This window comes from Erpetoichthys calabaricus, chromosome 14 (genome assembly GCF_900747795.2).
Source record: "Erpetoichthys calabaricus chromosome 14, fErpCal1.3, whole genome shotgun sequence".
Taxonomy (NCBI): Eukaryota; Metazoa; Chordata; class Cladistia; order Polypteriformes; family Polypteridae; genus Erpetoichthys; species Erpetoichthys calabaricus.
The window spans coordinates 30,440,620-30,458,832 of NC_041407.2; the positions used below are offsets into that span (position 1 = coordinate 30,440,620).

Consider the following 18,213-nt stretch of genomic DNA (forward strand, 5'->3'; position numbering starts at 1 on the left):
CCCCAGAGGGATAAAGTCATTTATACTGTAGCGTCGGGTGGATTTGACATCCCAGGTTGCTAAGCGGTGCTGCCTTTAAAAAAAAAAAAGGGTTTTACGTTTTATGTTCAGATTAGAACTGCTTGTAGTGCTTCTTTTATCTCTTTTTTGTTTCAGCGATTCTTTGCGCTCGATGCAAGTTGATTAGTTAAAAAAAATAATTAATATGCATTTCTTGATCAGGTAGGTTTCTTTGTCATAATATCGTTTGTACGCATTTACTTATTAAATTATGTACCAATACGTTTTCGATCTTAGCAAAAAAAAAAAACAAATAATAAAGCTATTGCTTTATTAAGGATTTTCAACTTAATTTAATGAAAATATTTCTGGTACTCAATTGTCTATCTTTTATGTCGTTCTATTTTTTTCTGCATATAAATTGTTATAACCTTAGACCTGATACATGGGTGATATGTTATACACAGCATTAAATAAAGATTATAAACATAGGTGAGCGCACATTACACGAAGTATATACCACAACGCATCCATATTAAAAAAACAACACGGAACATTGAACTTCACTGGGAGCTCCCGATAAAAAAATCGCGTTCTACGCATGCTCTAAATTTGGTGGGTGTTTAAATTCCGGGTGGTGTCGATATTAATTCAGTCCATTAAACTGTGTTCAGTCCTGTCGCTACGCACTGTGGTGTGACGCACGTTAAAGATTACGCAGCGCAGAAGTGGGCGTGGTCGAGGTCGAATGGCTCTTTTTCTCCGGAAGAAGTGCTGCTGAAAAGTGAATGGTCCGATGTTTTGACTTTGCAACCATCTACTCCGCTTTTTGGAGCTCCCCTAATCATGTAAGTAGTTATAGCAAGCGATTCCTTCGATTGTCTACACATTATTCAAGCGACGGGGGTGGTAAGGGTGAAACGAAGTCATATATGAAAGGTTGATTGCCATGGGGTATTGAGGCAATTGACAGTACAGACTGAAAAATGTGAAGGGTAGAAGTAAACATGGTGTTTAGTTTTGCTGGAGCAGGTCACTGCAAGGAATCGAATATATATGTAAGTTTCAGTGTATATATTTGCTAATAAATGTCAGGAGGTATTTTTTTGGCATGTTACAGTGAAGGACACGATTCCCTTGAAGATTAGCGCAGTTATTTTAACTGTATGTCAATGAAGTTTAGTTCTTGGTATGTACACATGTACTAGTGTTTCTCCAGTGCTTTATTTTCCAATAAGCCTAGATAATGGAATGAGTATTTCTGCTGCAGATCTATTGGTTTACACAGTTACCTTCTGGTGGCTTGTGAGAGAGAGTGTCATAAAAATTGATAACCTGATTACTGAAAGACTTTGTTGTTTTACATTCTCGCATCTCACCTATTATTTGTAGTCTGTCACTGGGTTTATTATCAAAATGTTTACGTTCATGCAGTAATGGATGTAGGGCATGTTTCTGCTGTCATATTTATATTTTTTGATTCCCAGTGCGAAAAGTGAAATGGTGATTAAGCCCATGCAGGTGTGAATGAGTGAGCCCTACGTCCTGCAGTGGACTGGCAAACTTGAAAGCACGATTTTTGCTTTAGACATTATGTTACCGGGATGATAAAGCGTCACATTACCCCCCCCCCCCCCCCATTATAAAATCTAAGAAGGTGATGTTGTTTTGCATTAAGCCATCTGATATGGGTTTAATGAAATCTTTACACTAACTACACAAATTCTGTATGCTGTGCATTATTAAGTCGAAAGTCATAGTAGAGCAGGGCATAAATATTTTTGTGCTGAACAGCTTCATAAAAAAATGTTATTTCCCAATTTGTTTTGTTCTTTGAAAACAGGTAAGGGGAAGGTGTAGTTGTTGCACTTCACTGGAAATCCCAAAATGTTATAAACTGTCATTTTCTAACCCATTTTGTCCTGAACAGGGTTGCAAGGTCTGCTGGAGCCTATCCCAGCTAGCATACAGCGCAAGGCAGGGAACAAACCCTGGACAGGGTGCCAGTCCATTGCAGGGCACACACTAGGGTTGCCAGTTCACCTAACCTGCATGTTTTTGGACAGTGGAATGAAACCCATGCAGACACAGGTAGAGCATGCAAACTCCACGTACGGAGAACCCAGGACGCAAACCCAGTGCCACACAGTGTTATAAACAAATTGTTTGTATTTTTATAGCCTACCAAGTTAATTTTAACATGTCCACATATTAAATTTATTTGATGAATTTACAGTAATTGAAATTTAACCAGTAGTGACAAAATAATAATCCAAAAATTATAAAGCATGAACCAATAACAACATAGATTATTCAGGATGCTTTAATTTACAATATTTTATTTACAATAGCTTTAAACCTGCCTTTGTAACAAAACCTTTCAAATAAAATTTGTCCACAAGTCATTTTTAAGGTATCACTACTTAGAGTTTTTTATTTGTTTCTGTAAACTTTTACAGGCAGTGGGGGTAAAATGCCAGAGGATTACTGTGAGGCAAAATAAATGCTGGAAAATGCAGTCACAATGGTCTAAGCAGGGGAACAGTCAGGGACAGTCAAAGCTCTATGTCAGAAAGTAAATAACTGAAGCATCAGTTATCTTTAATGGTTTGAGCAGTAAAGAGATGAAACCTACAGCAAAAATAATGCTGTCAAAATTCTTTAAAGTAAAGGGATTTAGGCCTGTCTTGTTTGGGTCTTTGATCCACCAAGGGTTATCTGATTGAACCAGGTGCATCCAGTGAAGGTGAATGTACTGGCGATTTCAGATTGTCATGGGCGAGAGGGGTGTTCAGTTACTTATGTCATCTTCTGTCTTCTCCCTGTGAAAAAATACCTGCTTGAGGTGTGACATTTCTGTTGGAAAACAAGAGGAAATTGGGCTATATTAGCTGGAGACAGTTAACCAAATGTTTATTAGGTGCATCGCTTCATTTTCTTTCTATTGAAATTCTGATTCTGTACTGTCATTCATCTTAATTTTCAAGGCACAGATACACTGTAAAAAAAAAAAAGTAATGTTAAATTTACGGTAAAGTACTGGCAGCTGGGTTGCCAGAATTGTACTGTAAAAAAAAAAAAAAAAAGTGACAATATTTTTAAGTGTATAAAAATGTTATTTTTACGATAAAAAAATGGCAGCTGGGTTGCCAGAAATTTACCGTAATGAATAAGGTCACAGTATTTTTAGGTCTGCGGTATAACTTTGTAGTAAATAATTGTTTTTTCTTTATAACACATTCCAACAGAAAGGAATGTTTAACCATAACTCCATGCACTGTAATAAATATGCCAATCAATAAACCATTAGAAAGTATTGTAAGGATCAAACCCCAGTATGCAGTTTGCATCAGTAAAGTAACAACAACCAATAGCAAAGATGTATCATTTAATTATACACATTGAAAACAATTAATTGTTTAAGGAAGTTAGGGCACATTGTCTGGTGGAGAAGTAAAGTGTGCTTTTGTGGGGTTTGGTGTCCTACAGGTGTTCCAGCTTATCAAATACAACCCACCATAAATCAGCTTCCATAACCTTAAAAAACCTTCAGCATGCAGGAAAAAATAAGTCTGCTGACTTTAAGTTTTTTTTCCATCCTGTTCAAAGGTATGTTCATCAGGAACAATATGGTAAAAGGCGGTGTTTCCTTGTGCAAATATCATAACTTGGGTGTTACTGAAATAGCACTTTACTGTTTTACATTTTGCAGTTGTTTACCTTCACTATTTAACAGTTTTACACTATAAAATTAACAGATGTCTGTCAGTGTAATTGTAATGTATCAGTAAATGGTATGTAGCATATTTTGAAGGTAGAAAAATATTGATTTTACAGAACGTGGCTGTAAAAAATAATGAAATGTATTGTTTAAGATATACCGATAATTTTCAGTAGAACTTAAGGTAACTTTCGTTCTTTTCAGAAAAGGTATTTTACTTTCACTATTTACAGTATTTTTACTGTTAAATTAACTGACATTTTTTACAATGTATAACAAAAGTCACATGAATAATAAAGTAAAATATTGTAGTGCTGTCTAAATCCATTGTGAAAAGTTCTAATTTCATGTGTTTCTTTATGAGTGAAAAAATGCACTAGTTACACTGAGCTGCCTGAACATAGCTTACATATATCCGATTACTGAACAGGTTTTATCAGTTTCATAGGTACTGGTGGAAGCATTTGGAACCATCTATCAATTAAACCAGAGTGGGATCAGTAGTTCACAAAAGGGAACACACATACACTTGTTTTAGGCACTTGTACTAACTGATCATGAGAGGCAGAATATTACTTTAAATAGAGTTTTTGACAATAGTGTTTTGAGTCTTTTTTTTTAATATGGATGTGCTATGTAATTATTTAGTGAAATTCAAACAAATTGCTTTGTTTACATTAGGGATGCACCGATACCACTTTTTTGGAAAATGAGTACGAGTACTTGCATTTCAGTACTCGCCGATACCGAGTACTTGCCGATACCGAGTACTTAATAAAAACATGATTTAAATTTACAGGTAACAGCTTTAGTCATATAATTTAACAAAAAAAACAAGAAACTCTCGTCTATCCACTGGGAGGTTAGGCTAATTAGCGACACGGGGCTAACACTGCTTGTCCAAATATCCGTGGTGAAACTAAACGCAGAGGAGGCTTGCAGTAGGCTGTGGATATGTTTTTTCACGGAGTCGTGTAGTTTAGGCAGCTCCGTGTCAGTCATGTAGCGGCGGCTTGGGACATCATATCTGGGCTCCAGAACATGGAGGAGACGCAGGAATCCCACATTTTCTACCTCCGTGAGTGGCTGGTCACTCAATGCAATGTACTCGATAATTGCCTGTGTTATTTTCACAGCACGTGGATTGTCTCTGGACATTTTCTCTCGTCTTGCAAGAGTTTGCTGCAGCGTGGGTTGTGTTGGTTTAGAAGCGTGAGTAAACTCTTTGTACTCGTTGTCGTGTTGGGATTTTAGGTGCTTGATTAAATTACTTGTGTTAAATGCGCTACCTTTTGAGCCTCCTCTGGACAATTTCGCTGAGCACAATTTGCAGTCCGCCTTTGTTTTGTCGTCTTCATTCACTTTGAAATAGTTCCACACGGCTAGGGTTACCACTTTTAATACAAAAAAATAAGGGACGCATACTGCAGCGGGGGCCACATCCCGTATTACCCAATCAAAAGTAGGAAAGGAGGCATCTTCATAAAATGCGTGTGGGATGATTTGCATGAGATGCTGCTTTAAAAAAAATGATAAAAAAAATACGGGACAAAACCCGTCCCGTAGTGATTCAAAACGGGACGCTCAATTTCATTCTCAAATACGGGACGATTCCGTATTTTAAAGGACGGGTGGCAACCCTACACACGGCTGACATGTCTCGCCTCGCCTTCTCCCCGCTCTGAGCTGCAGCCCGGGCCTGGGGGCGGGCACTTGGCGCTTGTGATTAACCCCTTACACGCCGCTCAAACATAGACATTTCTCAGACCGTGGTATCGGTCCCCGGTATCGGGGGACTTTTAACGAGTACGAGTACTTTAGAAAATGTGGTATCGAGGCCGATACCAGATACTGGTATCGGGATCGGTGCATCCCTAGTTTACATGATGGTAAGGGCAGAGAGGGGCAGTGCTGAACACGTTTTTTGAATAAGAGAAGTATGTAGCAAGCCTGAGAATTGAGCAGCTTTATCAAGCTTCAGATGTCTGGAAAGTTTGTCTAAAGACCAACTTCTTTAGCTTTACATTTGCCAAGCCTCCGCTTTCAATCTGCACTATTTATTGACTGGATGTATGAACTGAAGCGTTAAATTAGAACGTTAGAACAATCTGTACAAGAACAGGCCATTCAGCACAACAAAGCTTGCCAGTGATATCTACTTAATTCTTCCAAAATTCTGGAGGTCCCTACAATTCTAATGTCTATTACTGTACTTGGTAACTTATTCCATGTGTCTGTGGTTCTCTGTTTTAAAGAAAAACTTCCAAAAGTTTGTGCGAAACTTAACCCAACAACTTTCCAACTGTTTTCCTGTGTTACTGCTGAACTCATTTTAAAGTAACAATCTTGATCAACTGTATTAATTTCCTTCATAATTTTTAACACTTCAGTCATGTCTCCTCCTCTTAGTCTCCTTTTTGTTTAAATGAAAAGGCACAGCTGTTTTATTCTTTCCTCATAACTCATTCCCTGCAGTCCTGGAATAAGTCTAGTTGTTTATCTCTGGACATTTTCTTGCACTGCTATGTCATATATGTAGCCAGGAGATTAAAACTGTACACAGTACTCCAGATGAGTTCTAACCATTGCATTACTGTATAACAATTTAGCGCAACCTCTCTTGACTTGTACTCTACACATCATGCTATATAATATAACATTCTGTTAGCCTTCTCAATGGCTTCTGAACACTGTCTGGAAGCTGATAGTGATAAATCCACTATGACTCCTAAATCCTTCTCGTAAGGTGTACTTTCAATTTTCATACAGTCATATGAAAAAGTTTGGGCCTGCATAATAATTGACTCTACTTTCAACAAAAAAGATAACAGTGGTATGTCTTTCATTTCCTAGGAACATCTGAGTACTGGGGTGTTTTCCAAACAAAGATTTTTAGTTGTATGAAATTAAATCAAATGTGAAAAACTGGCTGTGCAAAAATTTGGGTCCCCTTGTAATTTTGCTCATTTGAATGCATGTCACTGCTCAATACTGATTACTTGCAACACCAAATTGGTTGGATTAGCTCATTAAGCCTTGAACTTCATAGACAGATGTGTCCAATCATGAGAAAAGGTATTTAAGGTGGTCAATTGCAAGTTATGCTTCCCTTTGACTCTCCTCTGAAGAGTGACAGCATGGGATCCTCAAAGCAACTCTCAAAAGATCTGAAAACAAAGATTGTTGGGTATCATGGTTTAGGGGAAGCTACAAAAAGCTATCTCAGAGGTTTAAACTGTCAGTTTCAACTGTAAGGAATGGAATCAGGAAATGGAAGGCCACAGGCCAAGTTGCTGTTAAACCCAGGTCTGGCAGGCCAAGAAAAATACAGGAGCAGCATATGTGCTGGATTATGAGAATGGGGGTGATCTGTGGGTTGTCTGTAACCAAAGACCTGCAAGAACATCTTGCTGCAGATGGTGTATGTGTACATCGTTCTACAATTTAGACAATTTGCACAAAGTACGCAAATGCTCAGTTAGACAAGCCAGATTCATTTTGGAACAAAGTGCTTTGGACTGATGAGACAAAAATTGAGTTATTTGGTCATAACAAAAAGTGCTTTGCATGGCAGAAGAAGAACACTGCATTTCAAGAAAAACACCTGCTACCTACTGTCAAATGTGGTGGAGGTTCCATCATGCTGTCGGGCTGTGTGGCTAGTTCAGGGACTGGGGCCCTTATTAAAGTCGAGGGTTAGATGAATTCAACCCAATATCAACAAATTTTTCAGGATAATGTTCAAGCATCAGTCACAAAGTTGAAGTTACACAGGGGTTGGATATTCCAACAAGACAATGACCCAAAACACAGTTTGAAATCTACAAAGGCATTCATACAGAGGGAGAAGTACAATGTTCTGGAATGGTCATCACAGTCCCCTGACTTGAATATTATCGAAAATCTATGGGATGATTTGAAGCAGGCTGTCCATGCTTGGCAGCAATCAAATTTAACTGAACAGGAGAGATTTTGTATGGATGAATGATCAAAAATACCTCCATCCAGAATCCAGACACTCATCAAAGGCTATAGGAGGACAGCGTCTAGAGGCTGTTATATTTGCAAAAGGAGGCTCAACTAAGTATTGATGTAATATCTCTGTTGGGGTGCCCAAATTTATGCACCTGTCTAATTTTGTTATGATGCATAGTGCATATTTTCTGTTAATCCAATAAACTTAATGTCACTGCTGAAATACTACTGTTTCCATAAGGCATGTCATATATTAAAAGGAAGTTGTTACTTTGAAAGCTCAGCCAATGATAAAACAAAAATCCAAAGAATTAAGAGGGGTTCCCAAACTTTTTCTTATGACTGTATCTCCCATTGTGTATTCAAACCTCTCATTTTTACTTCCTATGTATAATACTTTACATTTACTCACCTTAAATTTCATCTGCCACATACCTGCCCAAGCCTGTATGCTGTCCAGGTCCCTCTAATATTGTGCAATATAAATATTCCGCTTGTCTCTTTGGCATTGATTTAAATACACTATGCAAAAAAATTTAGTGAACAGTTAAATCAGACATTGGTTCTCAATGAACAAAATATTGAAGAGGATAAGGAGAGAGAAATTGTCTTTGGCTACCACCTGCAAAACCATTCCCATTTTGATTATTGTCTTCTTGTTGCCTCTCCAGTGCACCTGTTGTCATTTTCATTTGCACCCAAGCAGGTGAGGTTGATTCACAATTACTTATGCTTCCTAACTGGATAGATTGATATCCCTGAAGCTTAATTGACTTGGTATTAGAATGTGATGATTAAGTGTTCCCTTAATGTTTGAGCAGTATATATTTGATTTATTATAATGCTATACTCTGATCATATCCTTTTGTTGCTTCTTCATAGAATTTCAGTATGTTGGTAAAACATGACCTCCCTTATCTGAACCCATGCTGACTGTTCAGTAAAACTCCTGTTATCGGCATCTCATCCTTAATCTCATCCTTAATAACTCCTTTTTTTCATTTATTTAAATGTGATGCACATTAAGCTTACTGGCCTGTAATTGCTTGGATCTGCCCAATCACACTTTTTATATAATGGGATACCATTTTCCATTTTCTAGTCCTTGGGATTTTTCCCAGTGCACTGTAACTTCCTAAAAATATATATCAAGGGTTAATGTACAGTATATACTCACTTTCTTGATCAGTCAAGGATAAATTTTATCTGGTTCTGGTAATTATTTTCATTAGACTATTTAATCTAAGCAGTACTTCTCACTGTACAATTTCAAAATCACTCAGTACATCCTTAGTAGCTAATTTTACTACTGAGAATTTAATCCACTTCCTCACATGTGAAGACCCCAGAAAAATGCAAGTTTAGGGCATCTGCTCTTTCATTGACCCTGTAGTTAGGATATAGCGGGTTGGATAATGGATGGATGGTTGTCTGCTCTCATATGGTCCTATAATTAGCATTAGAGTTATTAGTCTCATACACCTTGGTTTATACAACTGTTTTTTCTTTTGCAGCTTCTTTTTTATCTCCTTACTTACCCACTGCTGAGTATGTCATAGTTTCCTACTAATTCCAATTTTTAGGGTTTTGTGGTTTTCCATTATATGTATGTTTTTAAACCCGTTTCTCCGCAACTGTCTCTACACTGAAAAGCGTATCCCAGTTTAACTCTTTCAGATTTGGCCAAATCTGTCCAAATTCTACCCTATCATAGTTTAAACTTAACAGTTTTAGTCTTTGCTCTTTCAAACCTCTGAGAATTTGTATTATATTACGGTCATTTGACCCAAGTGGTTCACTCACTTTGAACCCCACCCAGTTGCCACCCTGAAATAGCCATAAATGGACTATACCAATAGTAATAATAAATATGTACTCACGATGCTGCAAACCTTTATTGAGTAAGAGAGCACTCTCCCACCTGATGCATAGAGCCACAGTCAAGTGTAGTCCTATGACGGACTCTACATGGCATTGTAGAACCTACTCTTATCACTCAGTAGTCGGAGAAAGGTGTAATGTGCCAGCGTCTGAGAGGATAGTCACTATCACCTGGCACGTGGTATGACATGATTGCTCTTATAATGAATAGCATACAGAAACTGAATGTAGCCCCTTGCCAGTCGCTTATGGCGTCAAACACAGCAGGCATGATAGACCTGAAGCTTAGCTGACATGTTCCTTACTTGTCAGTTAAATAATAATAATAATAATTCATTACATTTATAAAGCGCTTTTCTCAGTACTCAAAGCGCTATCCACACAGGGAGGAACTGGGAAGCGAACCCACAATCTTCCACAGTCTCCTTACTGCAAAGCAGCAGCACTACCACTGCACCACCTGTAAGGACTAGTTCCCTCTAGTTGGGGTCTGTTGCTAGAAAGTCAACCATTGTTAAAACCTAGATATGTTGTTGTAGAGCCCTATTCAAGCAGTCTATCTTTCTGATGCTGTGTCCTATCCAGCACAAAGTTCCAAGAGAACGGCTCTTGAAAGTCTAAATGAACTCATAATTGGTAAAAAAATCCAACCAGTCAATAAAAGCTCCTTCCTTTCGTATATGATGTCTTGCATTTGTCAAGCAGTGCCAAGTATATTTTGTCAAACCATTAGGCTATGAATAGGCTATAGTTCATGATACAGTGGGGCAAAAAAGTGTTTAGTCAGCCACCAATTGTGCAAGTTCTCCCGCTTAAAAAGATGAGAGGCCTGTAATTTTCATCATAGGTATACCTCAACTATGAGAGACAAAATGAGAAAAAAAAATCCAGAAAATCACATTGTCTGCTTTTTAAAGAATTTATTTGCAAATTATGGTGGAAAATAAGTATTTGGTCACCTACAAACAAGCAAGATTTCTGGCTCTCACAGACCTGTAACTTCTTCTGTAAGAGGCTCCTCTGTCCTCCACTCATTACCTGTATTAATGGCACCTGTTTGAACTCGTTATCAATATAAAAGACACCTGTCCACAACCTCAAACAGTCACACTCCAAACTCCACTATGGCCAAGACCAAAGAGCTGTCAAAGGACACCAGAAACAAAATTGTAGACCTACACCAGGCTGGGAAGACTGAATCTGCAATAGGTAAGCAGCTTGGTGTGAAGCAATCAACTGTGGGAGCAATTATTAGAAAATGGAAGACATACAAGACCACTGATAATCTCCCTCGATCTGGGGCTCCACGCAAAATCTCACCCCGTGTGTTCAAAATGATCACAAGAACGGTGAGCAAAAATCCCAGAACCACACGGGGGGACCTAGTGAATGACCTGCAGAGAGCTGGGACCAAAGTAACAAAGGCTACCATCAGTAACACACTACGCCGCCAGGGACTCAAATCCTGCAGTGCCAGACGTGTCCCCCTGCTTAAGCCAGTACATGTGCAGGCCCGTCTGATGTTTGCTAGAGAGCATTTGGATGATCCAGAAGAGGATTGGGAGAATATCATATGGTCAGATGAAAAAAAACTCTACTCGTCGTGTTTGGAGGAGAAAGAATGCTGAGTTGCATCCAAAGAACACCATACCTACTGTAAAGCATAGGGGTGGAAACATCATGCTTTGGGACTGTTTTTCTGCAAAGGGACCAGGACGACTGATCTGTGTAAAGGAAAGAATGAATGGGGCCATGTATCGTCAGATTTTGAGTGAAAACCTCCTTCCATCAGCAAGGGCATTGAAGATGAAACGTGGCTGGGTCTTTCAGCATGACAATGATCCCAAACACACCACCCGGGTAATGAAGGAGTGGCTTCGTAGGAAGCATTTCAAGGTCCTGGAGTGGCCTAGCCAGTCTCCAGATCTCAACCCCATAGAAAATCTTTGGAGGGAGTTGAAAGTCCGTGTTGCCCAGCGACAGCCCCAAAACATCACTGCTCTAGTGGAGATCTGCATGGAGGAATGGGCCAAAATACCAGCAACAGTGTGTGAAAACCTTGTGAAGGCTTACAGAAAACGTTTGACCTCTGTCATTGCCAACAAAGGGTATATAACAAAGTATTGAGATGAACTTTTGTTACTGACCAAATACTTTTTTTCCACCATAATTTGCAAATAAATTCTTCAAAAATCAGACAATGTGATTTTTCTGGATTTTTTTTTTTCTCATTTTGTCTCTCATAGTTGAGGTATACCTATGATGAAAATTACAGGCCTCTCTCATCTTTTTAAGTGGGAGAACTTGCACAATTGGTGGCTGACTAAATACTTTTTTGCCCCACTGTATTTGTAGCTCACACCTGTGTTCTTATTGTGCTGTAGTTTCTAGTCCTGTGATTTGACAACAGGTAGTTCATATAAACTGATGAAAAAACAAAAAAAGTTCTTTAGTGTAAATGTGCAGCCTATGCTTTCCTAAAAGGGAACTGAAATATAATCTGTACATCATTTTCATCACTTTTGAGGTTTAATGCATTTGTCACATCAACACACATAGTACTAACTGCATGGTGATATGAATTATTATATGTGCGAGTTTAGATTTATTATATGTGAGAATTTATCTGGTTTAACTGCATTTTCTTACTTGATCAAGGGTGTTGTCATTTCCTACTTTCTCCAAAATGTTGCATATGGATGGTTCAGAGTTGCTGTAAATATGTGCAGATTTTCATGTCAAGTTTTCTTTTATAAGTCCTGCCTTTAGTGAGGAAAGTTGCAAACACACAAAAGAAGCTCAAATTGTTCTTTATAAATCTGACCCCAGATCTTAATCTGCAAAAAGAGAAAAAAGGTTAATTCCATACTGAAAAGGAAAGTCAGGGCAGATTAAAGGAGAAAAGGTGAGTGTAGGTGTGAAACAGCTACCATTAGTAAAGCTGAAGGGAAATATTAAAAATGTTATTCTGTCATTAAGACCTGGAGAAATATGTGATCCCAGGCTTATAATGAGCTTAGCGTCTTTTGGTTTTTCTTAGAAAAACTGTCTTTGAAACCCTGTGAAACAACACAGAGGGATCTGTTTGGCTTTGATCAAATGGTGTGAAGTGTTCTACAATAGGCTTTGTAAGATCTTTGATTTTAATGGCTTCATAGTGCTTCCTGAAGCAGTCTGCTAGCCATCTGTCTATTTCACCAATGTAGATGGCTGGGCGCCTTCAGATGTAGAAGACTGAATCTTAATCTAATCAATAATGTACATGAAATCTGGCACAATGTTTAAAATTACATTCAATACCCGAGTAAAAGAGGCTTTAATTAATTAATTGATATTTTACTTTGTAGATCACGTTGTGTTCATCCTACAGAAAACCTAAAACCTAACGAGTTAATATTTGTGTTTTTACCTTCTTTGTCCTTACTTGTATACATACTTCATATTTGTAATAAGAACAGTGATTAAAGATTAGAAGCTGAATAATAAAAACTGTCCTGTAGCCATATACAGTATGTGTTATACTTTCATGTGAATTTTTTAAATGTATTTATTTTTCGTCTTATGGTATGTCTACATTTTTATTTCCTTTATATTCCTTTTTGTACTTATTCCAAAAATGTTTTTTTTTTTTAACTTTAGTTTTGTTTTGAGGTAATTTTTTTATTGTTATGAGCCATTTTATTTTTAATGGGCTCCAACATTTTAAGACATGTTGTTGTTAGTATTGTCCTCTGTTGCTATCATGTGACACCTAGAATTCAGCTGGTTGTGCTATAATTATTGTAGTCAGGTTGATGTGGTTTTGTTATTGACACAGAGTAAAGGTTGGCATAGTGTACTTCTAGGTTGTCCAAAATTGTGGGTATGAAACAAAACATTCTGTATGCTTTTAGGTTTCCTGAAAAGATTTAAAGAACTTCTTGCAAGGCCATTGACTATGCGTTTTTGTTAAGTGTTTTGTTTAGGTTTTTGAGTTTATTATGGAGATTTTCTTACCTGGTTTGACTCCATTATTTACCTCGTGATCCTATCATTTTTTTGCCCTTGGGCTCTGCAAAAATTTATACTTTCTATTGGCAGAACAGTAATGGATCTGTATTTTATATAGTTCTTTCACAGGGGTGCATTATAAATAGGCACTTTACAAAACAAACAAAAGTCCATTACTATACGATGAGTGAAAACTAAATTACCACAAATGCCCTGTTTTTTTTTTTTGTTATTATTATTTTTTATTAAGGAGAACAAGTAAAACTATCAGTATAAGTGATATTATGGTAATATGCCTGGAAAATGAACTGTTAAGTGAATTCTTTCTGAATATTTATTGGATGTCATTATTCCATCTGGTCTGCAGTGTCTCTATGTTACTTATACAGTAGTGTGCTTATGATACGTTACATTTCTTGTTTTTTTTTATTGTGCAATTTTTCTTTGTCCGTAACAAATGACCATTTTGTGTTTGTTCACAAAGTAATTTATTTTTTAGTCTTCATCATAAGGTGTGATATAAATGAAAACTGTGCGAAAAGACAGAACCAATAGGTCTGTATTGTTGTTTGTGTTTGCATTCAGTCCTGCGGAGTGTAATAAAAATCCGGTTTGCTTTTTGTCACTGGATTGTAACCATAGAAACATTAACACATTGTTAATAACTGCTGGTATTAGATTTTTAAGTTATGCAGTAAAGCATTCTGTTAAAATAGAAAAATAATCATTCCATCATTCAATAACACATTTATAGCATTGCACCTAAAGCCTAGATATCACATTTTTAAAGAAAAAAATGTATTAAATGTCATTGCATGTTAGGTAAAAGTGTTTTCCTCATTTATAGTCATGACTACTCATGTTACTTTTTAATCCTTTCAGTGTGTAATTGTGCCCTTTTTTTGTGTTGCCCCTACTTAGTCATATTCTGCAGTCTGTGCGTTTCAGTTTTACATTGTCTTCTCCAGCTACATGGTTATTTGTGCATAATAAAATAATGCATTGGAAAACATAATTTTTGCGCTTTGAATCAAAAGAGTAAAAATTCTTGGCAGCTTGTGTGGAAGGTAATGGCCGATCCCAGGAAAAAAATAAAAAATAGAAAACAAAAAGGTACAGTAAAAATATTCTTTTCTTTATAGTGTGTATAGTCTACGTAAATAGTTTAGAGAATATATTTAAGAGGAAAATTTTCTGCATACTTCCTGAGCAGAATTTTTTTTATAACTAATTTTTGGTAGTATTCAAGGTATGATTACCCTGTAAGACTAAAAGAGTTTGTGCAGATCTGTTTCTTACCATTATTGCCATTGTACTATTTCTAGTATAGTTATATTGAACATAGAATGAAATTGTAAAAGATCACTATATACTATTTGGTGATCATGAGACACAGTTGAGTTTAATGTGGAAAACTGTAATTTCTGTTACTAAATACACGAGGGAGTTAACGTTTTCTACAGAATTTGCTCTGCTGCTGATGTTAGAATTGTACCCCTTCCAGTTGGAACAGTAGGTATGGTAATGTAACTATATATAAACCAATATGTCTCCCTTAACAGTACTAGGTACAGTACTGAAACATAACTGTTAACAAATACTGTCATAGTGTTTAAAATAATTAGTTACCATTATAATTTGCTAGCAGGACTTAAACAATAGCATTGCCATTATTGTGATTTTTTGTTTTCCACTGCATAGCTTACAGTAATGCTTATGTAAGCGATTTTACGTGGTACTTATGCAAATTATTGAAGCATAATATTATTAATTTAATTTATATACTGTACATGTCTTTGTGGACTTGGAGAAAGCATATGACACGGTGCCTCGAGAGGAGCTGTGGTATTGTATGAAGAAGTCGGGAGTGGCAGAGAAGTACGTAAGAGTTGTACAGGATATGTACGAGGGAAGTGTGACAGTGGTGAGGTCTGTGGTATGAGTGACGGATACATTCAAGGTGGAGGTGGGATTACATCAGGGATCAGCTCTGAGCCCTTTCTTATTTGCAATGGTGATGGACAGGTTGACAGACGAGATTAGACAGGAGTGCCCGTGGACTATGATGTTTTGCTGATGACATGGTGATCTGTAGCGATAGTAGGGAGCAGGTTGAGGAGACCCTGGAGAGGTGGAGAAATGCTCTAGAGAGGAGAGGAGTGAAGGTCAGTAGGAACAGGACAGAATACATGTGTGTAAATGAGAGGGAGGTCAGTGGAATGGTGAGGATGCAGGGAGTAGAGTTGGCCAAGGTGGATGAGTTTAAATACTTGGGATCAACAGTACAGAGTAATGGGGATTGTGGAAGAGAGGTGAAAAAGAGAGTGCAGGCAGGGTGGAATGGATGGAGAAGAGTGTCAGGAGTAATTTGTGACAGACGGGTATCAGCAAGAGTGAAAGGGAAGGTCTACAGGACAGTAGTGAGACCAGCTATGTTATATGGGTTGGAGACGGTGGCACTGACCAGAAAGTAGGAGACAAAGCTGGAGGAAGCAGAGTTAAAGATGCTAAGATTTGCACTGGGTGTGACGAGGATGGACAGGATTAGAAATGAGTACATTAGAGGGTCAGCTCAAGTTGGACGGTTGGGAGACAAAGTCAGAGAGGCGAGATTGCGTTGGTTTGGACAGGTGCAGAGGAGAGATGCTGAGTATATTGGGAGAAGGATGCTAAGGATAGAGCTGCTAGGGAAGAGGAAAACAGGAAGGCCTAAGACAAGGTTTATGGATGTGGTTAGAGAGGACATGGGTGTAACAGAACAAGATGCAGAGGACAGAAATATATGGAGGAAGATGATCCGCTGTGGCAACCCCTAACGGGAGCAGCCGAAAGAAGAATAAGAAGATACATGTGTGTGGACAAATGTTTGTACCACTCCACGAAAAAAAAGAACCCACAATTGTTTCTGAAATAGCTTGTAACTGGCTCCCATCATTATTTATATTTTATTTAACAAAAATCAGACTTTGCTTTTAGAGTCTGGATTCAACAGAATATTAAAAAAAAAAATACAAATGAAAATAGCATAGAGAAAAATGATGTGACACATAACCTAATATTTTGTTGCAAAATCTTTAGAGGCAATCACTGCAGGCATGGTATTGCTGTAGCTCTTGATGAGACTTCTGCACCGGTCAACTGATAATTTGGCCTACCTTTCCTGAGGCAGTATGAAGGGTGCCTTCTCCAGACTGCATGTTTCAGTTCTTCCCATAGACATTCAACAGGATTCATATCAGAGCTCACTGAAGGACACTTTAGAATAGATAGATAGATACTTTATTAATCCCAAGGGGAAATTCACATACTCCAGCAGCAGCATACTGATATAAAATACAATATTAAATTAAAGAGTAATAAAAATGCAGGTAAAAACAAACAATAACTTTGAATAATGTTAACATTTACCCCCCCCCGGGGTGGAATTGAACAGTCGCATAGTTTGAGGGAGGAACAATCTCCTCAGTCTGTCAGTGGAGCAAGACAGTGACAGCAGTCTGTCGCTGAAGCTGCTCCTCTGTCTGGAGATGACACTGTTTAGTGGATGCAGTGGATTCTCCATAATTGATAGGAGCCAGCTGAGCGGCTGACGCTCTGCCACGGATGTCAAACTGTCCAGCTCCATGCCTACAATAGAGCCTGCTTTCCTCAACAGTTTGTCCAGGCGTGAGGCGTCCTTCTTCTTAATGCTGCCTCCCCAGCACACCACCACGTAGAAGAGGGCGCTCACCACAACCGTCTGATAGAACATCTGCAGCATCTTATTGCAGATGTTGAAGGACGCCAGCCTTCTAAGGAAGTATAGTCGGCTCTGTCCTCTCTTACACAGAGAATCAGTATTGGCAGTCCAGTCCAATTTATCATCCAGCTGCACTCCCAGGTATTTATAGGTCTGTACCCTCTGCACACAGTCACCTCTGATGATCACGTGGTCCAGGAGGGGCCTGGGCCTCCTAAAATCCACCACCAGCTCCTTGGTTTTGCTGGTGTTCAGGTGTAGGTGGTTTGAGTCGCACCATTTCACAAAGTCCTTGATGAGGTTCCTATACTCCTCCTCCTGCCCACTCCTGATGCAGCCCATGATAGCAGTGTCGTCAGCGAACTTTTGCACGTGGTAGGACTCCGAGTTGTATTGGAAGTCCGATGTATATAGGCTGAACAGGACCAGAGAAAGTACAGTCCCCTGCGGCACTCCTGTGTTGCTGACCACAATGTCAGACCTGCAGTTCCCAAGACGCACATACTGAGGTCTGTTTGTAAGATAGTCCACGATCCATGCCAATAGGTATGAATCTACTCCCATCTCTGTCAGCTTGTCCCTAAGGAGCAGAGGTTGGATGGTGTTGAAGGTGCTAGAGAAGTCTAGAAACATAATTCTTACAGCACCACTGCCTCTGTACAAGTGGGAGAGTGATTGGTATAGCATATAGATGATGGCATCCTCCGCTCCCACCTTCTCCTGGTATGCGAACTGCAGAGGGTCGAGGGCGTGGCATACCTGTGGCCTCAGGTGATGAAGCAGCCGCTCCATGGTCTTCATCACATGTGACGTCAGAGCGACAGGCCGGAAGTCGTTCAACTCACAAGGACATGATACCTTTGGGACTGGGGTGATACAAGATGTTTTCCAAAGCCTCGGGACTCTG

The 18,213-nt window shown here is 38.5% G+C and overlaps 1 protein-coding gene across 1 annotated transcript in view; it reads left to right on the forward strand.

Moving 5' to 3' along the window:
• The first annotated feature begins 686 nt into the window (after positions 1 to 686).
• cant1b (calcium activated nucleotidase 1b) overlaps positions 687 to 18,213 on the forward strand; it is a 63,809-nt gene continuing 46,282 nt past the window's right edge. Inside the window, exon 1 of the mRNA XM_028791812.2 lies at positions 687 to 848. The gene's annotated coding sequence lies outside the window, so the exon portion shown is untranslated. The remainder of the gene's footprint in view (positions 849 to 18,213) is intronic.